The sequence below is a fragment of the Bufo bufo genome, chromosome 1, assembly GCF_905171765.1.
Source record: "Bufo bufo chromosome 1, aBufBuf1.1, whole genome shotgun sequence".
NCBI classification, from domain to species: domain Eukaryota; kingdom Metazoa; phylum Chordata; class Amphibia; order Anura; family Bufonidae; genus Bufo; species Bufo bufo.
Window position 1 is genome coordinate 656,100,076 of NC_053389.1, and position 12,346 is coordinate 656,112,421.

The window sequence follows — 12,346 nt, forward strand, 5'->3', positions numbered from 1 at the left end:
CTGGGTGACAGGTATTCGTTTAATAACAGAATTAGACTTGTATCTGCACTGTAGCGTGTGTGTTAAGTATTTCAGAATGACCCTATCAGCACCTTGAATCTAATATACCCTTTTTGGGATAGATTTAAAGTAGGCCTGATATAGCAGAAACTACTAATTTTGAGAATGGCAAATTTGGGAATTGTTTTTCAACCCAGAACAAAAACTGTGCTTTTACGGTCACTAAAAATAACTTGACCAGCTAAAACAGTACTGATTTGGAGGAATATAAATGTAAGGCCTATTTTTTAGGCGCTGGGTGACAGGTATACGTTTAATCACAGAATTAGACTTGTATCTGCACTGTAGCGTGTGTGTTAAGTTTTTCAGAATGACCCTATCAGCACCTTGAATCTAATATACCCTTTTAGGGATATATTTAAAGTAGGCCTGATATAGCAGAAACTACTAATTTTGAGAATGGCAAATTTGGGAATTGTTTTTCAACCCAGAACAAAAACTGTGCTTTTACGGTCACGAAAAATAACTTGACCAGCTAAAACAGTACTGATTTGGAGGAATATAAATGTCAGGGCTATTTTTTAGGCGCTGGGTGACAGGTATACGTTTAATCACAGAATTAGACTTGTATCTGCACTGTAGCGTGTGTGTTAAGTTTTTCTGAATGACACCATCAGCACCTTGAATCTAAGATATCCTTTTTGGGATAGATTTCAAGTAGACCTGATATAGCATAAACGACTTATTTTGAGAATGGAAATTTGGGAATAGTTTTTCAACCCAGAACAAAAACTGTGCTTTTACGGTCACTAAAAATAACTGGACCAGCTAAAACAGTACTGATTTGGAGGAATATAAATGTCAGGCCTATTTTTTAGGCGCTGGGTGACAGGTATACGTTTAATCACAGAATTAGACTTGTATCTGCACTGTAGCGTGTGTGTTAAGTTTTTCAGAATGACCCTATCAGCACCTTGAATCTAATATACCCTTTTTGGGATAGATTTAAAGTAGGCCTGATATAGCAGAAACTACTAATTTTGAGAATGGCAAATTTGGGAATTGTTTTTCAACCCAGAACAAAAACTGTGCTTTTACGGTCACTAAAAATAACTTGACCAGCTAAAACAGTACTGATTTGGAGGAATATAAATGTCAGGCCTATTTTTTAGGCGCTGGGTGACAGGTATACGTTTAATCACAGAATTAGACTTGTATCTGCACTGTAGCGTGTGTGTTAAGTTTTTCTGAATGACACCATCAGCACCTTGAATCTAAGATATCCTTTTTGGGATAGATTTCAAGTAGACCTGATATAGCATAAACGACTTATTTTGAGAATGGAAATTTGGGAATAGTTTTTCAACCCAGAACAAAAACTGTGCTTTTACGGTCACTAAAAATAACTGGACCAGCTAAAACAGTACTGATTTGGAGGAATATAAATGTCAGGCCTATTTTTTAGGCGCTGGGTGACAGGTATACGTTTAATCACAGAATTAGACTTGTATCTGCACTGTAGCGTGTGTGTTAAGTTTTTCAGAATGACCCTATCAGCACCTTGAATCTAATATACCCTTTTTGGGATAGATTTAAAGTAGGCCTGATATAGCAGAAACTACTAATTTTGAGAATGGCAAATTTGGGAATTGTTTTTCAACCCAGAACAAAAACTGTGCTTTTACGGTCACTAAAAATAACTTGACCAGCTAAAACAGTACTGATTTGGAGGAATATAAATGTCAGGCCTATTTTTTAGGCGCTGGGTGACAGGTATACGTTTAATCACAGAATTAGACTTGTATCTGCACTGTAGCGTGTGTGTTAAGTTTTTCAGAATGACCCTATCAGCACCTTGAATCTAATATACCCTTTTTGGGATAGATTTAAAGTAGGCCTGATATAGCAGAAACTACTAATTTTGAGAATGGAAAATTTGGGAATTGTTTTTCAACCCAGAACAAAAACTGTGCTTTTACGGTCACTAAAAATAACTGGACCAGCTAAAACAGTACTGATTTGGAGGAATATAAATGTCAGGCCTATTTTTTAGGCGCTGGGTGACAGGTATACGTTTAATCACAGAATTAGACTTGTATCTGCACTGTAGCGTGTGTGTTAAGTTTTTCAGAATGACCCTATCAGCACCTTGAATCTAATATACCCTTTTTGGGATAGATTTAAAGTAGGCCTGATATAGCAGAAACTACTAATTTTGAGAATGGCAAATTTGGGAATTATTTTTCAACCCAGAACAAAAACTGTGCTTTTACGGTCACTAAAAATAACTTGACCAGCTAAAACAGTACTGATTTGGAGGAATATAAATGTCAGGCCTATTTTTTAGGCGCTGGGTGACAGGTATACGTTTAATCACAGAATTAGACTTGTATCTGCACTGTAGCGTGTGTGTTAAGTTTTTCAGAATTACACTATCAGCACCTTGAATCTAATATACCCTTTTTGGGATAGATTTAAAGTAGGCCTGATATAGCAGAAACTACTAATTTTGAGAATGGCAAATTTGGGAATTGTTTTTCAACCCAGAACAAAAACTGTGCTTTTACGGTCACTAAAAATAACTGGACCAGCTAAAACAGTACTGATTTGGAGGAATATAAATGTCAGGCCTATTTTTTAGGCGCTGGGTGACAGGTATACGTTTAATCACAGAATTAGACTTGTATCTGCACTGTAGCGTGTGTGTTAAGTTTTTCAGAATGACCCTATCAGCACCTTGAATCTAATATACCCTTTTTGGGATAGATTTAAAGTAGGCCTGATATAGCAGAAACTACTAATTTTGAGAATGGCAAATTTGGGAAATATTTTTCAACCCAGAACAAAAACTGTGCTTTTACGGTCACTAAAAATAACTTGATCAGCTAAAACAGTACTGATTTGGAGGAATATAAATGTCAGGCCTATTTTTTAGGCGCTGGGTGACAGGCTCAACTTGCCCCTGATGTAGTATATGGCCAAAAAATAACCACACTATTGATGGTTAAATGCACTTGGGTGACACAGGCTCAGCCTGCACCTGATGTAGTATATGGCCAAAAAATAACCACACTATTGATGGTTAAATGCACTTGGGTGACACAGGCTCAGCCTGCACCTGATGTAGGATATAGCAAAAAATAACCACACTATTGATGGTTAAATGCACTTGGTGGTAGCTTGTGCTGGCGCACCACAAGCCACAAAATGGCCGCCGATCACCCCAGAAAAAAGTGATCTAAAAACGCTCTGGGCAGCCTAAAAAAAGTAAGCAATTGAATATCAGCACTTCAATGATCCACAGCTGGAGATCGATCACTGAATGAAGTCTTTTGGAGGAGTTAATCTGACTAATCTCGCATCAGCAACCTCTCCCTACGCTTGTATCAGCAGAGTGGCGTGCAGCGCTACGTGACCCAAGCATATATAGAGGCTGGGTCAGATGCTGCACTGGCCAATCACAGCCATGCCAATAGTAGGCAAGGCTGTGATGGCCTCTTGGGGCAAGTAGTATGATGCTTGTTGATTGGCTGCTTTGCAGCCTTTCAAAAAGCGCCAAGAAAGTGCCGAACACCGAACCCGAACCCGGACTTTTACGAAAATGTTCGGGTCCTTGTCACGGACACCCCAAAATTCGGTACGAACCCGAACTATACAGTTCGGGTTCGCTCATTCCTAATTGCGACCTTTGATGCGGCCAATGGTCAGATACAGGATATTCTGTGTAGGCATTGGAGTGTCCTAAGAATGCACACCGATGTTGAACATCTGATGGGGGATCATCCAGCCATCAACTATCGCAGAGGACGCCATCTTAAGGTCCGTTTGGTCCACAGCTTTTTTCAGATCCCGAGTCCCAAGCCCTGGTTCACAAACCCCATGCTAGGCACTTTCCGATGTAGTGGCTGTGTGGCATGTGACTCTATTAAATTGGGTTGTACGTTTGTTAGCACGGCCACTTCAAAATACTTTAACATCAGATGCTTTCTCAATTGTAGATCCTCCGGCCTGGTTCATCTGGCCACTTGCGTTTGTGGTCTGCAATATGTCAGGAAAACGACCCGGGAATTTCGCCGGAGATCTGAATGACATCAGGAAGAATGCTGACACGCCGATCACACATCACATTATTTTACATCATGCTGGAGACGTGTGATCGATCCTGTTTCAGGGAATTGAGATTGTGAGGCAACTTGGATCAACGTGTTCTCCAGAAAGAAGCCCAGTGGACATTCAGGCTGGGTACAGTTGCCCCCTCCGGACTCAACAACCATATTTCCTATGTATGTTTTATTGATCGTTAATAAATTTTTAGGTCAAATGGTTGATTTATCACATGCCTAGTCTCAACTATTGAATGCCTTGGACATAATTGCAGCCATTAAATATATCCCACTAGAATATGGGGTATATTTTTTAATGACGTATTCACTGACACAATAGTGTCAATTATGTCTCATGGTCTATCTCCATGCGATCAAGATCTAGTAATTTAATTCAATAGCCATACCATCATGACTTATTTTAGTTTTGTTTGGCGTGTGTTCTTTGTTACATTTCATTTTCTTCAGCAGTTGTGTTACAGTTTTTCTAACAGCAGCCTATGCAACTGCGCTTCATTTTCATCTGTTCATGCAGCAGCGGTTTATCAGACGTTTTCTATCAGATAATATTGACACAGTGTGTTCTGCTGTCGATACTTTGTGTCTGTAATTTATTGACGCTGGCCATTTGAACGTTCTTGCATGCAAAATGGCTTACCTTGATATGAGGGGTTAGTAATACATATATTTTTACTTTGACTCTTGCTCCATGTTGTCACTAACTTGTTTGAATAACAGTATGACATTCCCCGTTCCCCTTAACTGTTTGTCCCACTCCCGCTTTGCATTCGGCTTACTTTTCCTGCCTATGTTGTCCTGTATATTTGTTGTCTCATCAGGAGGTGATTGGACTTATCTTGTGCAGTCATAGATGACATGAAGGGTTAAGGAGTGTAGTTCTGCCCTGCTTATCTACTATTGGCTACATGTCCTCTCTGCCTCCCTCGAGGGGGGAGTCCTACTCCACTTTATATACCGGCGTCTTGCGCAGCCACTTTACGGCCGACACAGTGCCGGTATATGCTATCACATGCGTATATGCTATCACACAACACCAGTGTGGCAGCGTTCTCTACGTGCTTCCCAGACGCTCTATGTGGGAGTTTTAGTTAGTGGTGGGCAGGTGGTTACTTTGTTTTGAGAGCCTTCTGGGTTGGTTATTAACACTAAGTAACCAATCCCTTTTAGACATTTTTGTATATGGGTCAGTAGCTGGGTAGACTCCAGCAAGTGTGAGGTACTAACCATTTGGCTTCTCATACGCATATTTTTTATACCGCCTACCGCGACTTTGTTGTAGACCTGCACTATCCGATTTGGACATACGTTCTATCAGTCCTAGTTGGTGTATCAGGCAATATTGCAGGCATTATTGTGTAATAATAATGTTAGTTGTAATTTTGATACTTTCCCCTGTTTTTAATTACTATTAATAAAGTTAATAAATTTTTAGCGCCTCTTCCCTTTCCGTGACACTTCCTAAGACAATAGCCCAAAAAATAAAAAAAACTATGGCTCTCGGACTATGGAGACACTAAAACATGATTTTTTATTTTGTTTCAAAAATTATATTATTGTGTAAAACTCAATAAATAAAAAAGTATACATATTAGGCATTGCCATGTCCGTAACAACCTGATATATAAAAATATCACATGACCTTATCCCTCAGGTGAACACCGTAAAAAAAAAAAACGGTGTAAAGAAAAAGCCATTTTTTTGTCACCTTACATCACAGAAAGTGTAATACCAAGCAATCCAAAAGTCATACGTAACCCAAAATCATACCAATCAAATCATCATCATCTCATCCCGCAAAAAATGGGACCCAGATACAGCTTGTAATAGGCAGATCTATTTCTCACTTTCCATTTTGTAGAAGGTCCATTATTTGTGGACAGCAATAGATATTTCTGCTGATAATGTTAGTTCAGCGATCTACAGTCAGAACCATGGCGTTATAAGTAGGGTTGAGCGAATCCGAACTGTAAAGTTCGGGTTCGTACCGAACTTTAGGATTTTTGGACCCCGAACCCGAACATTTCAGTAAAAGTTTGGGTTCGAGTTCGGTGTTCGGCGCTTTCTTGGCGCTTTTTGAAAGGCTCAATCAACAAGCGGTTAACTGTCTGACCTTAGAAGCCATCACAGCCATGCCTACTAATGACATGGCTGTGATTGGCCAGTGTAGCATGTGACCCATCCTCTATATAAGCTGGAGTCACGTAGTGCTGCACGTCACTCTGCTGTGCTTAGTGTAGGGAGAGGATGCTGCTGGTCATTTCAGGGAGAGAATAGGACAGAATCTGTGATCAGAACTCCAATTGAACTCAGCGATCTACATAGATTTAGTTGTGTGGGTGCAGGACACAATTTCTTTTCCTTCCCTGAGCCCATTGACCGAAAAAAACTAACTTTAATAAATCAGTTAGGTGGGCGGCGGCCATTTTATGCAAGCTCAGTGCACCAGCACTGCATCTGAGCTTTTGGGACATTGAAAAATCGCAATTTTTTGAGCAATATACAACATCTGGATTAGTCAGTGTGCAATTTAAGCTAGAAATACAGCCATCATTTTCTGGGGTTTTAAAAACACACTTTTTTTTTGTTGCCAAAAACCACTATTTTCCTGATCTGTTAAATTCAAGTTTAACATATACAGCTTTCATATTCTGTTACTAAAAAAACACTTTTTTGGCAATCTACAACATCTGGATTAGTCAGTGTTAGGATTGAGCGAACTTGAACTGTAAAGTTTGTGTTCGTACCAAACTTTAGTATTTCTGGACCCCGGACCCGAACCTGAACATTTCCGTAAAAGTTCGGGTTCGGTGTTCGGCACTTTCTTGGCGCTTTTTGAAAGGCTGCACAGCAGTCAATCAACAAGCGGTTAACTATCTGACCTTAGAAGCCATCACATGTGATTGGCCAGAGCAGCATGTGACCCAGGCTCTATATAAGCTTGAGTCACGTAGCGCTGCACGTCACTCTGCTGTTACAAGTGTAGGGAGAGGATACTGCTGGACTTGTGATTTCAGCAAGAGAATAGGAGAGAATCTAACTTGGCAATCTACAGAGAAATAGTTGTGTAGGTGCAGGGCACAATCGTTTCACCCTGCCCTGAGGCCATTGACCAAAAAAATAATTACTTTTATAATTCTGTTAGTTAGGTGGGTGGCAGCGGCAAGCTTAGTGCACCAGCACTGCATCTGAGCTTTTGGGACATTGAAAATCACAATTTTTTGGGGCAAACTACAACATCTGTATTAGTCAGTGTGCAATTTAAGGTAGAAATACACCCAGCATTTTCTGGGGTTTTAAAAACACACTTTTTTCTCCAAAAAACAGTATTTTCCAGATCTGCAAGTGTTAAATTCAAGTTTAATATATACAGCTTTCATATTCTGTTGCCAAAAAAACACGTTTTTGGCAATCTACAAGATCTGGATTAGTCAGTGTGCAATTTAAGCTAGAAATACACCAATCCTTTTCTGGGGTTTTAAAAACATACTTTTTTGCCAAAAAACACTATTTTCAGGCCTTGCAGCATCAGCACGTGTGAAATTAAAGGCTTACATACTGCTGTCAAATTCAGTTGTTAAACAAAAACTTGTTTGGGCAAAAAAATATTGTTGGAAGCCTTTGATGCAGATGTCATTGTGAGATACACCCTCAATACATTTGGGTTAGATTCAGAGATTTGAAATACCGCCATTTGGTGCACAAATCTTTAATTCAGGCCTACTGTGGGTCAGGCCGTGTGAGATACACCCTGTATATACAGGGCTTATATTCTTTCATTAATAAAACACCCTTTTGGGGGCAAAATACACAATATTTCAGGCCTTTCAGCATAAGCACGTTTGAAATTCCTGGGTTATATAATGCTGCCATATTGAGTTATTAAACAAACACCTGTTTGGGCAAGAAAAGTTTATTTGGCAGCCTTTGCTGCATATGTCATTGTGAGATACACCCTTAATACATTTGGGTTAGATTCAGAGATTTGAAATACCGCCATTTGGTGAACCAATCTTTAATTCAGGCCTACTGTGGTTCAGGCCGTGTGAGATACACCATGTATATACAGGGCTTACCGTATTTTTCACCCCATAAGATGCACTTTTTCTCCCCCCAAAATGGGGGGAAAATGCCCCTGCGTCTTATGGGGCGAATGCTTGCAGTTTTACATCGCAAGCTGCGATGTAGGAGCGAGCGGGGACTCGGGGAGGGACTGGGAGGAGGAGCTGGGGGCCGGCAATAGCGGCGGGGAGGTGCAGTCAGTGTAGTATAGCCCTGCCGCTCCGGTATACTAATATAAGATGTCTTATTCAGTTAATTGAATTATTAAACATGTCCCCCAACTCCTAATAGTACCTTACATCCTAACAGCTTCAGTAGAATGCCGGCAGGCAGGCCGGGCGGGCGGCAGCGTAACTCCCTGATGTCACGTGCCTGCGCCGCCTACTTTATGAATGAAGCAGGCGGCGCAGGCAAGTGACGTCAGTGAGGGACGCGCCGGCCGGCCTGCCTGGGTTCTACTGAAGCGATTAGGATGTAAGGTACTATTAGGAGTGAGGGGGCATGTTTAATAACTATTAATTGAATAAGACATCTTATATTTGTATACTGGAGCGGGGGGATCTGTGGATGGCACTGTTATGGGCTGGGGGGGTCTGTGGATGGCACTGTTATGGGCTGGGGGGTCTGTGGATGGCACTGTTATGGGCTGGGGGGGTCTGTGGATGGCACTGTTATGGGCTGGGGGGTCTGTGGATGGCACATATATAACAGTGCCACCCACAGATCCCCCTCTAACAGTGCCATCCACAGATCCCCCCAGCCCATAACAGTGCCATCCACAGATCCCCTCTGTAACAGTGCCATTCACAGATCCCCCCCTGTAACAGTGCAGGCCACAGATCCCCCTGTAACAGTGCCAGCCACAGGTCCCCCTGTAACAGTGCAAGCCACAGATCCCCCCCATAACAGTGTCCATCACAGATCCCCCATAACAGTGTCCGTCATCCACAGATCCCCCCATAACAGTGTCCGTCATCCACAGATCCCCCCATAACAGTGTCCGTCATCCACAGATCCCCCCATAACAGTGTCCGTCATCCACAGATCCCCCCATAACAGTGTCCGTCATCCACAGATCCCCCCATAACAGTGTCCGTCATCCACAGATCCCCCATAACAGTGTCCGTCATCCACAGATCCCCTCATAACAGTGTCCGTCATCCACAGATCCCCCCATAACAGTGTCCGTCATCCACAGATCCCCCCATAACAGTGTCCGTCATCCACAGATCCCCCCATAACAGTGTCCGTCATGCACAGATCCCCAGTAATAGTGCCATCCACAGACCACCATTAGTTCCAAACCCACCAAATACACAGCACACCTTTTGGTTAAAAATATATTTTTTCTTATTTTCCTCCCCAAAAACCTAGGTGCGTCTTATGGGCCGGTGCGTCTTATAGGGCAAAAAATACGGTATATTCTATCATCACTAAAACACCCTTTTTGGGGAAAAATACACAATATTTCAGGCCTTGTAGCATAAGCACTTTTGAAATTCCTGGGTTATATACTGCTGCCATATTGAGTTATTAAACAAACACCTGTTTGGGCAAGAAAAGTTTATTTGGCAGCATTTGCTGCATATGTCATTGTGAGATACACCCTTAATACATTTGGGTTAGATTCAGAGATTTGAAATACCGCCATTTGGTGCACCAATCTTTAATTCAGGCCTACTGTGGGTCAGGCCGTGTGAGATACACCCTGTATATACAGGGGTTTGATTCAGGTATTTGAAATACAGCCATTTTGGGCAAACAAATCTTCAATTGAGGCCTAGTCTGGTTCAGGCTGTGTGAGATACACCCATTACATACAGTGGTTTGATTTAGACATTTGAAATACAGCCATTTTGGGCCAAAAAATACTTAATTGAGGCCTACTGTGCGTCAGGCCGTGTGAGATTCACCCTTTACATACAGGGGTTTGATTTAGACATTTGAAATACAGCCATTTTGGTCCAAAAAATATTTAATTGAGGCCTACTGTGGGTCAGGCCGTGTGAGATTCACCCTTTAAATACAGGGGTTAGATTCATGAATTTGAAATACAGCCATTTTGGGCAAAGAAATCTTTAATTGAGGCCTAGTCTGGTTCAGGCTGTGTGAGATACACCCTTTACATACAGGGGTTTGATTTAGACATTTGAAATACAGCCAATTTGGGCAAACAAATTAAATTAAGGCCTAGTGTGGTTCAGGGTGTGCGAGATACACCCTGTACATACTGTCGTTCTATTCAACTATTAATTAAACACCCATTGAGGGCAAGATCTGAAATTCGAGAAATATGAAGATAGCGTCAAATAATGGACGTGGACCAGGTCGTGGTGCTGCTGGTGGATCTCCTGTTGCAGGGAGAGGACGTGGTCGATCTGTGCCAGCTACACGCACAAGTGAAAACCCTTCCTCAGGTGCGAGTAGGTGACAGAACATGCAGCGGTATTTGGTCGGGCCTAATACGGCTCTACGAATGGTGAGGCCTGAACGAGTACAGGCGATAGTAGATTGGGTTGCTGACAGTGGATCCAGTTCATTCACATTGTCTCCCACCCAGTCTCCTGCTGAAAGACCACAGTTGGCACCTGCAGCCGATGTCCATCAGTCTTTCACCTCACCCCCTTGCAAATCAGCCAAGCAGTCTGAGCCCCAAGTCATGCAGCAGTCTCTTCTGCTTTTTGATGACTCTGTTAGCAGGGTTTCCCAGGGCCATCCACCTAGCCCTGCCCCAGAAGAGGAAGAGATTGAGTGCACCAATGCCCAACCACTTATCTTTCAAGATGAGTACATGGGAGGACCATCGCAGCATGTCTCGGATGATGACGAAACACATGTGCAGTAAGCCGGATTGGGACTAATGCACACTGGCGCAAAATTAATGGTTTTTAGTTTGTGACGCCAATTGCAATGTGCGCAGGTTATAGTCTCAGGGCCCTTTAAGATGTTGCAACTCACGTACCAGGTGAGGAATGCCAGAGAGGGATAATGTCTCTGTGTAATGTCAACGGTGTCTCCTACCTGGGTACGGCTGAACTCCTGGATCCTGGCTCACTTGCAAAAAAATTGAGTGTGGTTAATAGGAGTAATTGAGGAATGAATGAGATCCAAACAGGTAATATGATCCAACTTGCCTTTACTTAATGCAGCATAAATCCATATGAGTACATCAATAGTCCTTAGGTCCCAGCAGGTATTGGCAATGTATGGCAGGGGTTAATGCCTCTTCTGCTCCTATACTATGTGCCTGGAGAATCTGGCAGGTATTTATCCTCTGCTCTGTCTGTCGTCTGCTTGATATGGGCCTGACTAGCTGAGGAGGGATTTGGCTTCTCCTGGTCTCTGGATATGTACTCACAGTTATGCTCACAGGGTATGATGTTTTCTTCCTGGAGATCTATAGTTCTGTGGATAGCTGTTTGCTTGTCAACCAGCTGAGTTAGATGACTCAGGCTGGGAAGAGTGATCCTTTGCCTCAGCCGAGGCTTGGATCCTAGGTTGGGATCCCTGTTTCTGGGAGCTCCTACCAACACAGCCTTCCCCAGCAGGGGGGCTGGTTACACTCCCTAACTTCCTCTCCTCCTCAAGAGACAGGACATGGGAACATCCCACTTCTGCTCACACAGGGAAGACTAGGCTGGAATGGACTATTCCAGGCTAGATACTAACTGACTATGTTCTGCTACATATTGCTGCCACCTGCTGGTGTACATTGAAATTACAGCAAATATATAATACAGGCCTAAAAATAATTATAATGGCAAATGCAAAGTTAGATTACACAGAATGACAATACATACACACCCAACATATGATAGCGGGGATAAAGAAGTTTAGTGACATACTTCAGGATGTTACACATGTGCCAACTGCTGAAGCTTATATCTCCGTTATATCTCCATAACAGCACACTGGGTAAATGCAGTGGCGGCTGAGCCTGAGGCGGATAGCAGTTTGGCGCATGTCCTTCCACCACCGAGGATTGCAGGGCGCTTCAGTTTGCCTCCTGTTGCTTCCTCCTCCTACTCTGCTTCCTCATCCTCTACCAGCTCCTCATCCGGTCAGCGTAACACCTTCACCACCAACTTCAGCACAGCCAGGGGTAAACGACAGCAGGCAGTTTTAAAACGTATCTGTTTGGGGGACAAACCCCACACCGCGCA